The sequence below is a fragment of the Gorilla gorilla genome, chromosome 1 (assembly GCF_029281585.2).
Source record: "Gorilla gorilla gorilla isolate KB3781 chromosome 1, NHGRI_mGorGor1-v2.1_pri, whole genome shotgun sequence".
NCBI classification, from domain to species: domain Eukaryota; kingdom Metazoa; phylum Chordata; class Mammalia; order Primates; family Hominidae; genus Gorilla; species Gorilla gorilla.
In genome coordinates, this window is record NC_073224.2 from 16796204 (window position 1) to 16815000 (window position 18797).

At 67.0% G+C, this 18797-nt stretch overlaps 8 non-coding genes across 8 annotated transcripts; all 8 read right to left on the minus strand.

Annotated features, from left to right (window-relative positions):
* Positions 1–980: 980 nt before the first annotated feature.
* Positions 981–1099, minus strand: LOC129529641 (5S ribosomal RNA). Its single transcript, XR_008675206.1, has one exon. It is a non-coding gene; the product is annotated as a 5S ribosomal RNA (ribosomal RNA).
* Positions 1100–3228: 2129 nt separating this feature from the next.
* LOC129529622 (5S ribosomal RNA) lies at positions 3229–3347 on the minus strand. The gene has a single exon (XR_008675170.1). It is a non-coding gene; the product is annotated as a 5S ribosomal RNA (ribosomal RNA).
* Positions 3348–5476: 2129 nt separating this feature from the next.
* Positions 5477–5595, minus strand: LOC129529616 (5S ribosomal RNA). Its single transcript, XR_008675169.1, has one exon. It is a non-coding gene; the product is annotated as a 5S ribosomal RNA (ribosomal RNA).
* A 2129-nt stretch (positions 5596–7724) lies between these two features.
* Positions 7725–7843, minus strand: LOC129529610 (5S ribosomal RNA). The gene has a single exon (XR_008675158.1). It is a non-coding gene; the product is annotated as a 5S ribosomal RNA (ribosomal RNA).
* A 2125-nt stretch (positions 7844–9968) lies between these two features.
* On the minus strand, positions 9969–10087 carry LOC129529604 (5S ribosomal RNA). Its single transcript, XR_008675146.1, has one exon. It is a non-coding gene; the product is annotated as a 5S ribosomal RNA (ribosomal RNA).
* Positions 10088–12216: 2129 nt separating this feature from the next.
* Positions 12217–12335, minus strand: LOC129529593 (5S ribosomal RNA). Its single transcript, XR_008675132.1, has one exon. It is a non-coding gene; the product is annotated as a 5S ribosomal RNA (ribosomal RNA).
* Positions 12336–14464: 2129 nt separating this feature from the next.
* Positions 14465–14583, minus strand: LOC129529580 (5S ribosomal RNA). The gene has a single exon (XR_008675125.1). It is a non-coding gene; the product is annotated as a 5S ribosomal RNA (ribosomal RNA).
* Positions 14584–16708: 2125 nt separating this feature from the next.
* Positions 16709–16827, minus strand: LOC129529575 (5S ribosomal RNA). The gene has a single exon (XR_008675121.1). It is a non-coding gene; the product is annotated as a 5S ribosomal RNA (ribosomal RNA).
* Between the last annotated feature and the right edge of the window lie 1970 nt (positions 16828–18797).

Consider the following 18797-nt stretch of genomic DNA (forward strand, 5'->3'; position numbering starts at 1 on the left):
TCCTGCCTTTCTTGGCACCTCCCTGTGCTCTGGGTGCCTTGCGGCGGGCCCCGAGATTTGCAGAGCGCGCCCGCCCGTTTGGCGGGAGCCGTGGCACCGGGCGGGCCCGGAGGCCTGGGTCTCTGGCGTGTCCTCGGGACTGGAGTCGTGGACACGAAGTCGGGGGCATTGGGAATCCCGGGTGCACAGGGACTGTTTTCCTGGTGGCTGGCGAAGCAATGTCCTTCCCCCGGGTAAAGCAGCCCATGCGTTCTGGAGCCGAGGTCTTGGTTGGCGTCCGTGGCACCCGCTGCCCCTGCCCGCCCCTTGCCCCGGTTTGGAAGGGTGCGACGACGGCGCCCGATGGGTGAATTGAATGGCCTGGGCGTTCCGGGAGCGGGAAGGCACCGCGAACGGACGGGACCCCGCGGCTGCGACTTTGGGGTCCGGCCCCCTGCCCTCCCAGGCTGGAGCCGGGCGCCTGGCGGGGCGGCGGCGAGGCGGAAGCGGTGGGACGCTGCTGCCCGGCGTGCAGTAGGGGCGGACCCCCAGGAGGAGGACCCCGGCTGCGGCGGGGGTGTAGGTGGGCGGTAAAGGGGGAGCAGAGTCAGGGGAGGTTGGGAAGCATGGCGACTGTAGGGGGAAGGGAGGCAGCGGGGAAGCCAAAAAAGCCTGCAGCAGGCCGTGCGGGCGCGGTGGCTCCCGCCTGTAATCCCAGCACTCTGGGAGGCAGAGGCGGGTGGGTCACGAGGTCAGGAGCTCGAGACCATCCCGGCTAACAGGGTGAAACCCCGTCTCTAGGAAAAAGAGAAAAAATTAGCCGGGCGAGGTGGCGGGCGCCTGTAGGCCCAGCTACTCGGGAGGCTGAGGCCGGAGAATGGCGTGAACCCGGGAGGCGGAGCTTGCAGTGAGCCGAGATGGCGCCACTGCACTCCAGCCTGGGTGACAGAGCGAGACTCCGTCTGGAAGAAAAGGAAAGAAAAGCAGAAAGCCAAAGAAAAAGCCTACAGCACCCGGTATTCCCAGGCGGTCTCCCATCCAAGTACTAACCAGGCCCGACCCTGCTTAGCTTCCGAGATCAGACGAGATCGGGCGCGTTCAGGGTGGTATGGCCGTAGACGCCCGAGGAGGCGCCTGGCTGCCCCAAGAGCCCGGCCGGGCCGTGCCCGCCGGATTGCAGCCGTCACCGCCGGCCCGGGGCCGCGGGGCTCGGATCGGGGACCCCCGAGCCGCTGGCCCGCGGCCTTCCCCCGGCTCCCGTGCTCCCGAGGTTCCACCACATCGGGCCCGCTGGGAGCAGGGAGTGCTCCGAGGCGTCAGGGCCCAGGGCCCACGATCCTGTGACGCCCTCCGTTCCTCCGCCCTGTGGCGGAGGCAGCGTTTTGGATCCCTCGCCGCACAGGGGCTCCTGCGAGGCCCCCTCTTGCCCCACCCACCCAGAGCCGTGAGTGCTGGCCAAAGGCCAACAGCCGGCCTAGCCGCGCGGTGCCTTTCTCTCACAACGCCCCCACCACGGTCGCTGGTCTCGACCAAGACCCGGCCGGGGGGCAAGAGGGCGTGGGGTGTAGCCGGTCGTGGGGTGGCCCCGTTTTGCGCCGGGCTGGCACTAGGGGCGGCGGCCTGATCTCGGGTGAGAGGGCCTGAGAGAAACCCAGACACACCCCACCACCAGCAGGAGCAAATCCACTCCCCCACACACAGACACACCCGGGCGCGCTCGCACGCGCGCTCGCGGACACACACACACACAGAAACACACACACACTGACACACACACACACAGAGACACACACACACAGACACACGCACACCCACACACACGCGCACGCACACACACACGCGGCTTGAAGGAGAGCAAGGACGAGATCGATGGAGAGATAGAAACCGAGTGAGGGAGAGAGACAGCGATCGACAGAGAGAGGGGAGGGCGAGAGGGAAGGAGACAGACAGGCTGAGAAAGAGAGAGGGACAGAGAAAGAGAGAGAGAGACAGAGAGACGGAGGGAAAACGGCAGAAGTAGCGCGAGGTCCACGGGGAAACCTAGAAGAGAGAGGCGGAGGGAGCTAGAGAGCGAGAGCGATAGAGACTGAGAGAGGAAGCGTCCGGCTCCGTTAGGCAGCGCCCTCTTGAGCAGGTCGGGATAGGGTGGAGGGGGCTTGGGCTGCGCCAGAACACGGGGGCCAGGCGGTCCGTGCGAGAGGACCGACGGAGCGCTGAGACGGGCTTTTTCTTGGATGAATTGCTTGCTTTGGAGGTGGGTTTCGTAGGCTCCTGCCTTTCTTGGCACCTCCCTGTGCTCTGGGTGCCTTGCGGCGGGCCCCGAGATTTGCAGAGCGCGCCCGCCCGTTTGGCGGGAGCCGTGGCACCGGGCGGGCCCGGAGGCCTGGGTCTCTGGCGTGTCCTCGGGACTGGAGTCGTGGACACGAAGTCGGGGGCATTGGGAATCCCGGGTGCACAGGGACTGTTTTCCTGGTGGCTGGCGAAGCAATGTCCTTCCCCCGGGTAAAGCAGCCCATGCGTTCTGGAGCCGAGGTCTTGGTTGGCGTCCGTGGCACCCGCTGCCCCTGCCCGCCCCTTGCCCCGGTTTGGAAGGGTGCGACGACGGCGCCCGATGGGTGAATTGAATGGCCTGGGCGTTCCGGGAGCGGGAAGGCACCGCGAACGGACGGGACCCCGCGGCTGCGACTTTGGGGTCCGGCCCCCTGCCCTCCCAGGCTGGAGCCGGGCGCCTGGCGGGGCGGCGGCGAGGCGGAAGCGGTGGGACGCTGCTGCCCGGCGTGCAGTAGGGGCGGACCCCCAGGAGGAGGACCCCGGCTGCGGCGGGGGTGTAGGTGGGCGGTAAAGGGGGAGCAGAGTCAGGGGAGGTTGGGAAGCATGGCGACTGTAGGGGGAAGGGAGGCAGCGGGGAAGCCAAAAAAGCCTGCAGCAGGCCGTGCGGGCGCGGTGGCTCCCGCCTGTAATCCCAGCACTCTGGGAGGCAGAGGCGGGTGGGTCACGAGGTCAGGAGCTCGAGACCATCCCGGCTAACAGGGTGAAACCCCGTCTCTAGGAAAAAGAGAAAAAATTAGCCGGGCGAGGTGGCGGGCGCCTGTAGGCCCAGCTACTCGGGAGGCTGAGGCCGGAGAATGGCGTGAACCCGGGAGGCGGAGCTTGCAGTGAGCCGAGATGGCGCCACTGCACTCCAGCCTGGGCGACAGAGCGAGACTCCGTCTGGAAGAAAAGGAAAGAAAAGCAGAAAGCCAAAGAAAAAGCCTACAGCACCCGGTATTCCCAGGCGGTCTCCCATCCAAGTACTAACCAGGCCCGACCCTGCTTAGCTTCCGAGATCAGACGAGATCGGGCGCGTTCAGGGTGGTATGGCCGTAGACGCCCGAGGAGGCGCCTGGCTGCCCCAAGAGCCCGGCCGGGCCGTGCCCGCCGGATTGCAGCCGTCACCGCCGGCCCGGGGCCGCGGGGCTCGGATCGGGGACCCCCGAGCCGCTGGCCCGCGGCCTTCCCCCGGCTCCCGTGCTCCCGAGGTTCCACCACATCGGGCCCGCTGGGAGCAGGGAGTGCTCCGAGGCGTCAGGGCCCAGGGCCCACCATCCTGGGACGCCCTCCGTTCCTCCGCCCTGTGGCGGACGCAGCGTTTTGGATCCCTCGCCGCACAGGGGCTCCTGCGAGGCCCCCTCTTGCCCCACCCACCCAGAGCCGTCAGTGCTGGCCAAAGGCCTACAGCCGGCCTAGCCGCGCGGTGCCTTTCTCTCACAACGCCCCCACCACGGTCGCTGGTCTCGACCAAGACCCGGCCGGGGGGCAAGAGGGCGTGGGGTGTAGCCGGTCGTGGGGTGGCCCCGTTTTGCGCCGGGCTGGCACTAGGGGCGGCGGCCTGATCTCGGGTGAGAGGGCCTGAGAGAAACCCAGACACACCCCACCACCAGCAGGAGCAAATCCACTCCCCCACACACAGACACACCCGGGCGCGCTCGCACGCGCGCTCGCGGACACACACACACACAGAAACACACACACACTGACACACACACACACAGAGACACACACACACAGACACACGCACACCCACACACACGCGCACGCACACACACACGCGGCTTGAAGGAGAGCAAGGACGAGATCGATGGAGAGATAGAAACCGAGTGAGGGAGAGAGACAGCGATCGACAGAGAGAGGGGAGGGCGAGAGGGAAGGAGACAGACAGGCTGAGAAAGAGAGAGGGACAGAGAAAGAGAGAGAGAGACAGAGAGACGGAGGGAAAACGGCAGAAGTAGCGCGAGGTCCACGGGGAAACCTAGAAGAGAGAGGCGGAGGGAGCTAGAGAGCGAGAGCGATAGAGACTGAGAGAGGAAGCGTCCGGCTCCGTTAGGCAGCGCCCTCTTGAGCAGGTCGGGATAGGGTGGAGGGGGCTTGGGCTGCGCCAGAACACGGGGGCCAGGCGGTCCGTGCGAGAGGACCGACGGAGCGCTGAGACGGGCTTTTTCTTGGATGAATTGCTTGCTTTGGAGGTGGGTTTCGTAGGCTCCTGCCTTTCTTGGCACCTCCCTGTGCTCTGGGTGCCTTGCGGCGGGCCCCGAGATTTGCAGAGCGCGCCCGCCCGTTTGGCGGGAGCCGTGGCACCGGGCGGGCCCGGAGGCCTGGGTCTCTGGCGTGTCCTCGGGACTGGAGTCGTGGACACGAAGTCGGGGGCATTGGGAATCCCGGGTGCACAGGGACTGTTTTCCTGGTGGCTGGCGAAGCAATGTCCTTCCCCCGGGTAAAGCAGCCCATGCGTTCTGGAGCCGAGGTCTTGGTTGGCGTCCGTGGCACCCGCTGCCCCTGCCCGCCCCTTGCCCCGGTTTGGAAGGGTGCGACGACGGCGCCCGATGGGTGAATTGAATGGCCTGGGCGTTCCGGGAGCGGGAAGGCACCGCGAACGGACGGGACCCCGCGGCTGCGACTTTGGGGTCCGGCCCCCTGCCCTCCCAGGCTGGAGCCGGGCGCCTGGCGGGGCGGCGGCGAGGCGGAAGCGGTGGGACGCTGCTGCCCGGCGTGCAGTAGGGGCGGACCCCCAGGAGGAGGACCCCGGCTGCGGCGGGGGTGTAGGTGGGCGGTAAAGGGGGAGCAGAGTCAGGGGAGGTTGGGAAGCATGGCGACTGTAGGGGGAAGGGAGGCAGCGGGGAAGCCAAAAAAGCCTGCAGCAGGCCGTGCGGGCGCGGTGGCTCCCGCCTGTAATCCCAGCACTCTGGGAGGCAGAGGCGGGTGGGTCACGAGGTCAGGAGCTCGAGACCATCCCGGCTAACAGGGTGAAACCCCGTCTCTAGGAAAAAGAGAAAAAATTAGCCGGGCGAGGTGGCGGGCGCCTGTAGGCCCAGCTACTCGGGAGGCTGAGGCCGGAGAATGGCGTGAACCCGGGAGGCGGAGCTTGCAGTGAGCCGAGATGGCGCCACTGCACTCCAGCCTGGGCGACAGAGCGAGACTCCGTCTGGAAGAAAAGGAAAGAAAAGCAGAAAGCCAAAGAAAAAGCCTACAGCACCCGGTATTCCCAGGCGGTCTCCCATCCAAGTACTAACCAGGCCCGACCCTGCTTAGCTTCCGAGATCAGACGAGATCGGGCGCGTTCAGGGTGGTATGGCCGTAGACGCCCGAGGAGGCGCCTGGCTGCCCCAAGAGCCCGGCCGGGCCGTGCCCGCCGGATTGCAGCCGTCACCGCCGGCCCGGGGCCGCGGGGCTCGGATCGGGGACCCCCGAGCCGCTGGCCCGCGGCCTTCCCCCGGCTCCCGTGCTCCCGAGGTTCCACCACATCGGGCCCGCTGGGAGCAGGGAGTGCTCCGAGGCGTCAGGGCCCAGGGCCCACCATCCTGGGACGCCCTCCGTTCCTCCGCCCTGTGGCGGACGCAGCGTTTTGGATCCCTCGCCGCACAGGGGCTCCTGCGAGGCCCCCTCTTGCCCCACCCACCCAGAGCCGTCAGTGCTGGCCAAAGGCCTACAGCCGGCCTAGCCGCGCGGTGCCTTTCTCTCACAACGCCCCCACCACGGTCGCTGGTCTCGACCAAGACCCGGCCGGGGGGCAAGAGGGCGTGGGGTGTAGCCGGTCGTGGGGTGGCCCCGTTTTGCGCCGGGCTGGCACTAGGGGCGGCGGCCTGATCTCGGGTGAGAGGGCCTGAGAGAAACCCAGACACACCCCACCACCAGCAGGAGCAAATCCACTCCCCCACACACAGACACACCCGGGCGCGCTCGCACGCGCGCTCGCGGACACACACACACACAGAAACACACACACACTGACACACACACACACAGAGACACACACACACAGACACACGCACACCCACACACACGCGCACGCACACACACACGCGGCTTGAAGGAGAGCAAGGACGAGATCGATGGAGAGATAGAAACCGAGTGAGGGAGAGAGACAGCGATCGACAGAGAGAGGGGAGGGCGAGAGGGAAGGAGACAGACAGGCTGAGAAAGAGAGAGGGACAGAGAAAGAGAGAGAGAGACAGAGAGACGGAGGGAAAACGGCAGAAGTAGCGCGAGGTCCACGGGGAAACCTAGAAGAGAGAGGCGGAGGGAGCTAGAGAGCGAGAGCGATAGAGACTGAGAGAGGAAGCGTCCGGCTCCGTTAGGCAGCGCCCTCTTGAGCAGGTCGGGATAGGGTGGAGGGGGCTTGGGCTGCGCCAGAACACGGGGGCCAGGCGGTCCGTGCGAGAGGACCGACGGAGCGCTGAGACGGGCTTTTTCTTGGATGAATTGCTTGCTTTGGAGGTGGGTTTCGTAGGCTCCTGCCTTTCTTGGCACCTCCCTGTGCTCTGGGTGCCTTGCGGCGGGCCCCGAGATTTGCAGAGCGCGCCCGCCCGTTTGGCGGGAGCCGTGGCACCGGGCGGGCCCGGAGGCCTGGGTCTCTGGCGTGTCCTCGGGACTGGAGTCGTGGACACGAAGTCGGGGGCATTGGGAATCCCGGGTGCACAGGGACTGTTTTCCTGGTGGCTGGCGAAGCAATGTCCTTCCCCCGGGTAAAGCAGCCCATGCGTTCTGGAGCCGAGGTCTTGGTTGGCGTCCGTGGCACCCGCTGCCCCTGCCCGCCCCTTGCCCCGGTTTGGAAGGGTGCGACGACGGCGCCCGATGGGTGAATTGAATGGCCTGGGCGTTCCGGGAGCGGGAAGGCACCGCGAACGGACGGGACCCCGCGGCTGCGACTTTGGGGTCCGGCCCCCTGCCCTCCCAGGCTGGAGCCGGGCGCCTGGCGGGGCGGCGGCGAGGCGGAAGCGGTGGGACGCTGCTGCCCGGCGTGCAGTAGGGGCGGACCCCCAGGAGGAGGACCCCGGCTGCGGCGGGGGTGTAGGTGGGCGGTAAAGGGGGAGCAGAGTCAGGGGAGGTTGGGAAGCATGGCGACTGTAGGGGGAAGGGAGGCAGCGGGGAAGCCAAAAAAGCCTGCAGCAGGCCGTGCGGGCGCGGTGGCTCCCGCCTGTAATCCCAGCACTCTGGGAGGCAGAGGCGGGTGGGTCACGAGGTCAGGAGCTCGAGACCATCCCGGCTAACAGGGTGAAACCCCGTCTCTAGGAAAAAGAGAAAAAATTAGCCGGGCGAGGTGGCGGGCGCCTGTAGGCCCAGCTACTCGGGAGGCTGAGGCCGGAGAATGGCGTGAACCCGGGAGGCGGAGCTTGCAGTGAGCCGAGATGGCGCCACTGCACTCCAGCCTGGGCGACAGAGCGAGACTCCGTCTGGAAGAAAAGGAAAGAAAAGCAGAAAGCCAAAGAAAAAGCCTACAGCACCCGGTATTCCCAGGCGGTCTCCCATCCAAGTACTAACCAGGCCCGACCCTGCTTAGCTTCCGAGATCAGACGAGATCGGGCGCGTTCAGGGTGGTATGGCCGTAGACGCCCGAGGAGGCGCCTGGCTGCCCCAAGAGCCCGGCCGGGCCGTGCCCGCCGGATTGCAGCCGTCACCGCCGGCCCGGGGCCGCGGGGCTCGGATCGGGGACCCCCGAGCCGCTGGCCCGCGGCCTTCCCCCGGCTCCCGTGCTCCCGAGGTTCCACCACATCGGGCCCGCTGGGAGCAGGGAGTGCTCCGAGGCGTCAGGGCCCAGGGCCCACCATCCTGGGACGCCCTCCGTTCCTCCGCCCTGTGGCGGACGCAGCGTTTTGGATCCCTCGCCGCACAGGGGCTCCTGCGAGGCCCCCTCTTGCCCCACCCACCCAGAGCCGTCAGTGCTGGCCAAAGGCCTACAGCCGGCCTAGCCGCGCGGTGCCTTTCTCTCACAACGCCCCCACCACGGTCGCTGGTCTCGACCAAGACCCGGCCGGGGGGCAAGAGGGCGTGGGGTGTAGCCGGTCGTGGGGTGGCCCCGTTTTGCGCCGGGCTGGCACTAGGGGCGGCGGCCTGATCTCGGGTGAGAGGGCCTGAGAGAAACCCAGACACACCCCACCACCAGCAGGAGCAAATCCACTCCCCCACACACAGACACACCCGGGCGCGCTCGCACGCGCGCTCGCGGACACACACACAGAAACACACACACACTGACACACACACACACAGAGACACACACACACAGACACACGCACACCCACACACACGCGCACGCACACACACACGCGGCTTGAAGGAGAGCAAGGACGAGATCGATGGAGAGATAGAAACCGAGTGAGGGAGAGAGACAGCGATCGACAGAGAGAGGGGAGGGCGAGAGGGAAGGAGACAGACAGGCTGAGAAAGAGAGAGGGACAGAGAAAGAGAGAGAGAGACAGAGAGACGGAGGGAAAACGGCAGAAGTAGCGCGAGGTCCACGGGGAAACCTAGAAGAGAGAGGCGGAGGGAGCTAGAGAGCGAGAGCGATAGAGACTGAGAGAGGAAGCGTCCGGCTCCGTTAGGCAGCGCCCTCTTGAGCAGGTCGGGATAGGGTGGAGGGGGCTTGGGCTGCGCCAGAACACGGGGGCCAGGCGGTCCGTGCGAGAGGACCGACGGAGCGCTGAGACGGGCTTTTTCTTGGATGAATTGCTTGCTTTGGAGGTGGGTTTCGTAGGCTCCTGCCTTTCTTGGCACCTCCCTGTGCTCTGGGTGCCTTGCGGCGGGCCCCGAGATTTGCAGAGCGCGCCCGCCCGTTTGGCGGGAGCCGTGGCACCGGGCGGGCCCGGAGGCCTGGGTCTCTGGCGTGTCCTCGGGACTGGAGTCGTGGACACGAAGTCGGGGGCATTGGGAATCCCGGGTGCACAGGGACTGTTTTCCTGGTGGCTGGCGAAGCAATGTCCTTCCCCCGGGTAAAGCAGCCCATGCGTTCTGGAGCCGAGGTCTTGGTTGGCGTCCGTGGCACCCGCTGCCCCTGCCCGCCCCTTGCCCCGGTTTGGAAGGGTGCGACGACGGCGCCCGATGGGTGAATTGAATGGCCTGGGCGTTCCGGGAGCGGGAAGGCACCGCGAACGGACGGGACCCCGCGGCTGCGACTTTGGGGTCCGGCCCCCTGCCCTCCCAGGCTGGAGCCGGGCGCCTGGCGGGGCGGCGGCGAGGCGGAAGCGGTGGGACGCTGCTGCCCGGCGTGCAGTAGGGGCGGACCCCCAGGAGGAGGACCCCGGCTGCGGCGGGGGTGTAGGTGGGCGGTAAAGGGGGAGCAGAGTCAGGGGAGGTTGGGAAGCATGGCGACTGTAGGGGGAAGGGAGGCAGCGGGGAAGCCAAAAAAGCCTGCAGCAGGCCGTGCGGGCGCGGTGGCTCCCGCCTGTAATCCCAGCACTCTGGGAGGCAGAGGCGGGTGGGTCACGAGGTCAGGAGCTCGAGACCATCCCGGCTAACAGGGTGAAACCCCGTCTCTAGGAAAAAGAGAAAAAATTAGCCGGGCGAGGTGGCGGGCGCCTGTAGGCCCAGCTACTCGGGAGGCTGAGGCCGGAGAATGGCGTGAACCCGGGAGGCGGAGCTTGCAGTGAGCCGAGATGGCGCCACTGCACTCCAGCCTGGGCGACAGAGCGAGACTCCGTCTGGAAGAAAAGGAAAGAAAAGCAGAAAGCCAAAGAAAAAGCCTACAGCACCCGGTATTCCCAGGCGGTCTCCCATCCAAGTACTAACCAGGCCCGACCCTGCTTAGCTTCCGAGATCAGACGAGATCGGGCGCGTTCAGGGTGGTATGGCCGTAGACGCCCGAGGAGGCGCCTGGCTGCCCCAAGAGCCCGGCCGGGCCGTGCCCGCCGGATTGCAGCCGTCACCGCCGGCCCGGGGCCGCGGGGCTCGGATCGGGGACCCCCGAGCCGCTGGCCCGCGGCCTTCCCCCGGCTCCCGTGCTCCCGAGGTTCCACCACATCGGGCCCGCTGGGAGCAGGGAGTGCTCCGAGGCGTCAGGGCCCAGGGCCCACGATCCTGTGACGCCCTCCGTTCCTCCGCCCTGTGGCGGAGGCAGCGTTTTGGATCCCTCGCCGCACAGGGGCTCCTGCGAGGCCCCCTCTTGCCCCACCCACCCAGAGCCGTGAGTGCTGGCCAAAGGCCAACAGCCGGCCTAGCCGCGCGGTGCCTTTCTCTCACAACGCCCCCACCACGGTCGCTGGTCTCGACCAAGACCCGGCCGGGGGGCAAGAGGGCGTGGGGTGTAGCCGGTCGTGGGGTGGCCCCGTTTTGCGCCGGGCTGGCACTAGGGGCGGCGGCCTGATCTCGGGTGAGAGGGCCTGAGAGAAACCCAGACACACCCCACCACCAGCAGGAGCAAATCCACTCCCCCACACACAGACACACCCGGGCGCGCTCGCACGCGCGCTCGCGGACACACACACACACAGAAACACACACACACTGACACACACACACACAGAGACACACACACACAGACACACGCACACCCACACACACGCGCACGCACACACACACGCGGCTTGAAGGAGAGCAAGGACGAGATCGATGGAGAGATAGAAACCGAGTGAGGGAGAGAGACAGCGATCGACAGAGAGAGGGGAGGGCGAGAGGGAAGGAGACAGACAGGCTGAGAAAGAGAGAGGGACAGAGAAAGAGAGAGAGAGACAGAGAGACGGAGGGAAAACGGCAGAAGTAGCGCGAGGTCCACGGGGAAACCTAGAAGAGAGAGGCGGAGGGAGCTAGAGAGCGAGAGCGATAGAGACTGAGAGAGGAAGCGTCCGGCTCCGTTAGGCAGCGCCCTCTTGAGCAGGTCGGGATAGGGTGGAGGGGGCTTGGGCTGCGCCAGAACACGGGGGCCAGGCGGTCCGTGCGAGAGGACCGACGGAGCGCTGAGACGGGCTTTTTCTTGGATGAATTGCTTGCTTTGGAGGTGGGTTTCGTAGGCTCCTGCCTTTCTTGGCACCTCCCTGTGCTCTGGGTGCCTTGCGGCGGGCCCCGAGATTTGCAGAGCGCGCCCGCCCGTTTGGCGGGAGCCGTGGCACCGGGCGGGCCCGGAGGCCTGGGTCTCTGGCGTGTCCTCGGGACTGGAGTCGTGGACACGAAGTCGGGGGCATTGGGAATCCCGGGTGCACAGGGACTGTTTTCCTGGTGGCTGGCGAAGCAATGTCCTTCCCCCGGGTAAAGCAGCCCATGCGTTCTGGAGCCGAGGTCTTGGTTGGCGTCCGTGGCACCCGCTGCCCCTGCCCGCCCCTTGCCCCGGTTTGGAAGGGTGCGACGACGGCGCCCGATGGGTGAATTGAATGGCCTGGGCGTTCCGGGAGCGGGAAGGCACCGCGAACGGACGGGACCCCGCGGCTGCGACTTTGGGGTCCGGCCCCCTGCCCTCCCAGGCTGGAGCCGGGCGCCTGGCGGGGCGGCGGCGAGGCGGAAGCGGTGGGACGCTGCTGCCCGGCGTGCAGTAGGGGCGGACCCCCAGGAGGAGGACCCCGGCTGCGGCGGGGGTGTAGGTGGGCGGTAAAGGGGGAGCAGAGTCAGGGGAGGTTGGGAAGCATGGCGACTGTAGGGGGAAGGGAGGCAGCGGGGAAGCCAAAAAAGCCTGCAGCAGGCCGTGCGGGCGCGGTGGCTCCCGCCTGTAATCCCAGCACTCTGGGAGGCAGAGGCGGGTGGGTCACGAGGTCAGGAGCTCGAGACCATCCCGGCTAACAGGGTGAAACCCCGTCTCTAGGAAAAAGAGAAAAAATTAGCCGGGCGAGGTGGCGGGCGCCTGTAGGCCCAGCTACTCGGGAGGCTGAGGCCGGAGAATGGCGTGAACCCGGGAGGCGGAGCTTGCAGTGAGCCGAGATGGCGCCACTGCACTCCAGCCTGGGCGACAGAGCGAGACTCCGTCTGGAAGAAAAGGAAAGAAAAGCAGAAAGCCAAAGAAAAAGCCTACAGCACCCGGTATTCCCAGGCGGTCTCCCATCCAAGTACTAACCAGGCCCGACCCTGCTTAGCTTCCGAGATCAGACGAGATCGGGCGCGTTCAGGGTGGTATGGCCGTAGACGCCCGAGGAGGCGCCTGGCTGCCCCAAGAGCCCGGCCGGGCCGTGCCCGCCGGATTGCAGCCGTCACCGCCGGCCCGGGGCCGCGGGGCTCGGATCGGGGACCCCCGAGCCGCTGGCCCGCGGCCTTCCCCCGGCTCCCGTGCTCCCGAGGTTCCACCACATCGGGCCCGCTGGGAGCAGGGAGTGCTCCGAGGCGTCAGGGCCCAGGGCCCACCATCCTGGGACGCCCTCCGTTCCTCCGCCCTGTGGCGGACGCAGCGTTTTGGATCCCTCGCCGCACAGGGGCTCCTGCGAGGCCCCCTCTTGCCCCACCCACCCAGAGCCGTCAGTGCTGGCCAAAGGCCTACAGCCGGCCTAGCCGCGCGGTGCCTTTCTCTCACAACGCCCCCACCACGGTCGCTGGTCTCGACCAAGACCCGGCCGGGGGGCAAGAGGGCGTGGGGTGTAGCCGGTCGTGGGGTGGCCCCGTTTTGCGCCGGGCTGGCACTAGGGGCGGCGGCCTGATCTCGGGTGAGAGGGCCTGAGAGAAACCCAGACACACCCCACCACCAGCAGGAGCAAATCCACTCCCCCACACACAGACACACCCGGGCGCGCTCGCACGCGCGCTCGCGGACACACACACACACAGAAACACACACACACTGACACACACACACACAGAGACACACACACACAGACACACGCACACCCACACACACGCGCACGCACACACACACGCGGCTTGAAGGAGAGCAAGGACGAGATCGATGGAGAGATAGAAACCGAGTGAGGGAGAGAGACAGCGATCGACAGAGAGAGGGGAGGGCGAGAGGGAAGGAGACAGACAGGCTGAGAAAGAGAGAGGGACAGAGAAAGAGAGAGAGAGACAGAGAGACGGAGGGAAAACGGCAGAAGTAGCGCGAGGTCCACGGGGAAACCTAGAAGAGAGAGGCGGAGGGAGCTAGAGAGCGAGAGCGATAGAGACTGAGAGAGGAAGCGTCCGGCTCCGTTAGGCAGCGCCCTCTTGAGCAGGTCGGGATAGGGTGGAGGGGGCTTGGGCTGCGCCAGAACACGGGGGCCAGGCGGTCCGTGCGAGAGGACCGACGGAGCGCTGAGACGGGCTTTTTCTTGGATGAATTGCTTGCTTTGGAGGTGGGTTTCGTAGGCTCCTGCCTTTCTTGGCACCTCCCTGTGCTCTGGGTGCCTTGCGGCGGGCCCCGAGATTTGCAGAGCGCGCCCGCCCGTTTGGCGGGAGCCGTGGCACCGGGCGGGCCCGGAGGCCTGGGTCTCTGGCGTGTCCTCGGGACTGGAGTCGTGGACACGAAGTCGGGGGCATTGGGAATCCCGGGTGCACAGGGACTGTTTTCCTGGTGGCTGGCGAAGCAATGTCCTTCCCCCGGGTAAAGCAGCCCATGCGTTCTGGAGCCGAGGTCTTGGTTGGCGTCCGTGGCACCCGCTGCCCCTGCCCGCCCCTTGCCCCGGTTTGGAAGGGTGCGACGACGGCGCCCGATGGGTGAATTGAATGGCCTGGGCGTTCCGGGAGCGGGAAGGCACCGCGAACGGACGGGACCCCGCGGCTGCGACTTTGGGGTCCGGCCCCCTGCCCTCCCAGGCTGGAGCCGGGCGCCTGGCGGGGCGGCGGCGAGGCGGAAGCGGTGGGACGCTGCTGCCCGGCGTGCAGTAGGGGCGGACCCCCAGGAGGAGGACCCCGGCTGCGGCGGGGGTGTAGGTGGGCGGTAAAGGGGGAGCAGAGTCAGGGGAGGTTGGGAAGCATGGCGACTGTAGGGGGAAGGGAGGCAGCGGGGAAGCCAAAAAAGCCTGCAGCAGGCCGTGCGGGCGCGGTGGCTCCCGCCTGTAATCCCAGCACTCTGGGAGGCAGAGGCGGGTGGGTCACGAGGTCAGGAGCTCGAGACCATCCCGGCTAACAGGGTGAAACCCCGTCTCTAGGAAAAAGAGAAAAAATTAGCCGGGCGAGGTGGCGGGCGCCTGTAGGCCCAGCTACTCGGGAGGCTGAGGCCGGAGAATGGCGTGAACCCGGGAGGCGGAGCTTGCAGTGAGCCGAGATGGCGCCACTGCACTCCAGCCTGGGCGACAGAGCGAGACTCCGTCTGGAAGAAAAGGAAAGAAAAGCAGAAAGCCAAAGAAAAAGCCTACAGCACCCGGTATTCCCAGGCGGTCTCCCATCCAAGTACTAACCAGGCCCGACCCTGCTTAGCTTCCGAGATCAGACGAGATCGGGCGCGTTCAGGGTGGTATGGCCGTAGACGCCCGAGGAGGCGCCTGGCTGCCCCAAGAGCCCGGCCGGGCCGTGCCCGCCGGATTGCAGCCGTCACCGCCGGCCCGGGGCCGCGGGGCTCGGATCGGGGACCCCCGAGCCGCTGGCCCGCGGCCTTCCCCCGGCTCCCGTGCTCCCGAGGTTCCACCACATCGGGCCCGCTGGGAGCAGGGAGTGCTCCGAGGCGTCAGGGCCCAGGGCCCACCATCCTGGGACGCCCTCCGTTCCTCCGCCCTGTGGCGGAGGCAGCGTTTTGGATCCCTCGCCGCACAGGGGCTCCTGCGAGGCCCCCTCTTGCCCCACCCACCCAGAGCCGTGAGTGCTGGCCAAAGGCCAACAGCCGGCCTAGCCGCGCGGTGCCTTTCTCTCACAACGCCCCCACCACGGTCGCTGGTCTCGACCAAGACCCGGCCGGGGGGCAAGAGGGCGTGGGGTGTAGCCGGTCGTGGGGTGGCCCCGTTTTGCGCCGGGCTGGCACTAGGGGCGGCGGCCTGATCTCGGGTGAGAGGGCCTGAGAGAAACCCAGACACACCCCACCACCAGCAGGAGCAAATCCACTCCCCCACACACAGACACACCCGGGCGCGCTCGCACGCGCGCTCGCGGACACACACACAGAAACACACACACACTGACACACACACACACAGAGACACACACACACAGACACACGCACACCCACACACACGCGCACGCACACACACACGCGGCTTGAAGGAGAGCAAGGACGAGATCGATGGAGAGATAGAAACCGAGTGAGGGAGAGAGACAGCGATCGACAGAGAGAGGGGAGGGCGAGAGGGAAGGAGACAGACAGGCTGAGAAAGAGAGAGGGACAGAGAAAGAGAGAGAGAGACAGAGAGACGGAGGGAAAACGGCAGAAGTAGCGCGAGGTCCACGGGGAAACCTAGAAGAGAGAGGCGGAGGGAGCTAGAGAGCGAGAGCGATAGAGACTGAGAGAGGAAGCGTCCGGCTCCGTTAGGCAGCGCCCTCTTGAGCAGGTCGGGATAGGGTGGAGGGGGCTTGGGCTGCGCCAGAACACGGGGGCCAGGCGGTCCGTGCGAGAGGACCGACGGAGCGCTGAGACGGGCTTTTTCTTGGATGAATTGCTTGCTTTGGAGGTGGGTTTCGTAGGCTCCTGCCTTTCTTGGCACCTCCCTGTGCTCTGGGTGCCTTGCGGCGGGCCCCGAGATTTGCAGAGCGCGCCCGCCCGTTTGGCGGGAGCCGTGGCACCGGGCGGGCCCGGAGGTCTGGGTCTCTGGCGTGTCCTCGGGACTGGAGTCGTGGACACGAAGTCGGGGGCATTGGGAATCCCGGGTGCACAGGGACTGTTTTCCTGGTGGCTGGCGAAGCAATGTCCTTCCCCCGGGTAAAGCAGCCCATGCGTTCTGGAGCCGAGGTCTTGGTTGGCGTCCGTGGCACCCGCTGCCCCTGCCCGCCCCTTGCCCCGGTTTGGAAGGGTGCGACGACGGCGCCCGATGGGTGAATTGAATGGCCTGGGCGTTCCGGGAGCGGGAAGGCACCGCGAACGGACGGGACCCCGCGGCTGCGACTTTGGGGTCCGGCCCCCTGCCCTCCCAGGCTGGAGCCGGGCGCCTGGCGGGGCGGCGGCGAGGCGGAAGCGGTGGGACGCTGCTGCCCGGCGTGCAGTAGGGGCGGACCCCCAGGAGGAGGACCCCGGCTGCGGCGGGGGTGTAGGTGGGCGGTAAAGGGGGAGCAGAGTCAGGGGAGGTTGGGAAGCATGGCGACTGTAGGGGGAAGGGAGGCAGCGGGGAAGCCAAAAAAGCCTGCAGCAGGCCGTGCGGGCGCGGTGGCTCCCGCCTGTAATCCCAGCACTCTGGGAGGCAGAGGCGGGTGGGTCACGAGGTCAGGAGCTCGAGACCATCCCGGCTAACAGGGTGAAACCCCGTCTCTAGGAAAAAGAGAAAAAATTAGCCGGGCGAGGTGGCGGGCGCCTGTAGGCCCAGCTACTCGGGAGGCTGAGGCCGGAGAATGGCGTGAACCCGGGAGGCGGAGCTTGCAGTGAGCCGAGATGGCGCCACTGCACTCCAGCCTGGGCGACAGAGCGAGACTCCGTCTGGAAGAAAAGGAAAGAAAAGCAGAAAGCCAAAGAAAAAGCCTACAGCACCCGGTATTCCCAGGCGGTCTCCCATCCAAGTACTAACCAGGCCCGACCCTGCTTAGCTTCCGAGATCAGACGAGATCGGGCGCGTTCAGGGTGGTATGGCCGTAGACGCCCGAGGAGGCGCCTGGCTGCCCCAAGAGCCCGGCCGGGCCGTGCCCGCCGGATTGCAGCCGTCACCGCCGGCCCGGGGCCGCGGGGCTCGGATCGGGGACCCCCGAGCCGCTGGCCCGCGGCCTTCCCCCGGCTCCCGTGCTCCCGAGGTTCCACCACATCGGGCCCGCTGGGAGCAGGGAGTGCTCCGAGGCGTCAGGGCCCAGGGCCCACCATCCTGGGACGCCCTCCGTTCCTCCGCCCTGTGGCGGACGCAGCGTTTTGGATCCCTCGCCGCACAGGGGCTCCTGCGAGGCCCCCTCTTGCCCCACCCACCCAGAGCCGTCAGTGCTGGCCAAAGGCCTACAGCCGGCCTAGCCGCGCGGTGCCTTTCTCTCACAACGCCCCCACCACGGTCGCTGGTCTCGACCAAGACCCGGCCGGGGGGCAAGAGGGCGTGGGGTGTAGCCGGTCGTGGGGTGGCCCCGTTTTGCGCCGGGCTGGCACTAGGGGCGGCGGCCTGATCTCGGGTGAGAGGGCCTGAGAGAAACCCAGACACACCCCACCACCAGCAGGAGCAAATCCACTCCCCCACACACAGACACACCCGGGCGCGCTCGCACGCGCGCTCGCGGACACACACACACACAGAAACACACACACACTGACACACACACACACAGAGACACACACACACAGACACACGCACACCCACACACACGCGCACGCACACACACACGCGGCTTGAAGGAGAGCAAGGACGAGATCGATGGAGAGATAGAAACCGAGTGAGGGAGAGAGACAGCGATCGACAGAGAGAGGGGAGGGCGAGAGGGAAGGAGACAGACAGGCTGAGAAAGAGAGAGGGACAGAGAAAGAGAGAGAGAGACAGAGAGACGGAGGGAAAACGGCAGAAGTAGCGCGAGGTCCACGGGGAAACCTAGAAGAGAGAGGCGGAGGGAGCTAGAGAGCGAGAGCGATAGAGACTGAGAGAGGAAGCGTCCGGCTCCGTTAGGCAGCGCCCTCTTGAGCAGGTCGGGATAGGGTGGAGGGGGCTTGGGCTGCGCCAGAACACGGGGGCCAGGCGGTCCGTGCGAGAGGACCGACGGAGCGCTGAGACGGGCTTTTTCTTGGATGAATTGCTTGCTTTGGAGGTGGGTTTCGTAGGCTCCTGCCTTTCTTGGCACCTCCCTGTGCTCTGGGTGCCTTGCGGCGGGCCCCGAGATTTGCAGAGCGCGCCCGCCCGTTTGGCGGGAGCCGTGGCACCGGGCGGGCCCGGAGGCCTGGGTCTCTGGCGTGTCCTCGGGACTGGAGTCGTGGACACGAAGTCGGGGGCATTGGGAATCCCGGGTGCACAGGGACTGTTTTCCTGGTGGCTGGCGAAGCAATGTCCTTCCCCCGGGTAAAGCAGCCCATGCGTTCTGGAGCCGAGGTCTTGGTTGGCGTCCGTGGCACCCGCTGCCCCTGCCCGCCCCTTGCCCCGGTTTGGAAGGGTGCGACGACGGCGCCCGATGGGTGAATTGAATGGCCTGGGCGTTCCGGGAGCGGGAAGGCACCGCGAACGGACGGGACCCCGCGGCTGCGACTTTGGGGTCCGGCCCCCTGCCCTCCCAGGCTGGAGCCGGGCGCCTGGCGGGGCGGCGGCGAGGCGGAAGCGGTGGGACGCTGCTGCCCGGCGTGCAGTAGGGGCGGACCCCCAGGAGGAGGACCCCGGCTGCGGCGGGGGTGTAGGTGGGCGGTAAAGGGGGAGCAGAGTCAGGGGAGGTTGGGAAGCATGGCGACTGTAGGGGGAAGGGAGGCAGCGGGGAAGCCAAAAAAGCCTGCAGCAGGCCGTGCGGGCGCGGTGGCTCCCGCCTGTAATCCCAGCACTCTGGGAGGCAGAGGCGGGTGGGTCACGAGGTCAGGAGCTCGAGACCATCCCGGCTAACAGGGTGAAACCCCGTCTCTAGGAAAAAGAGAAAAAATTAGCCGGGCGAGGTGGCGGGCGCCT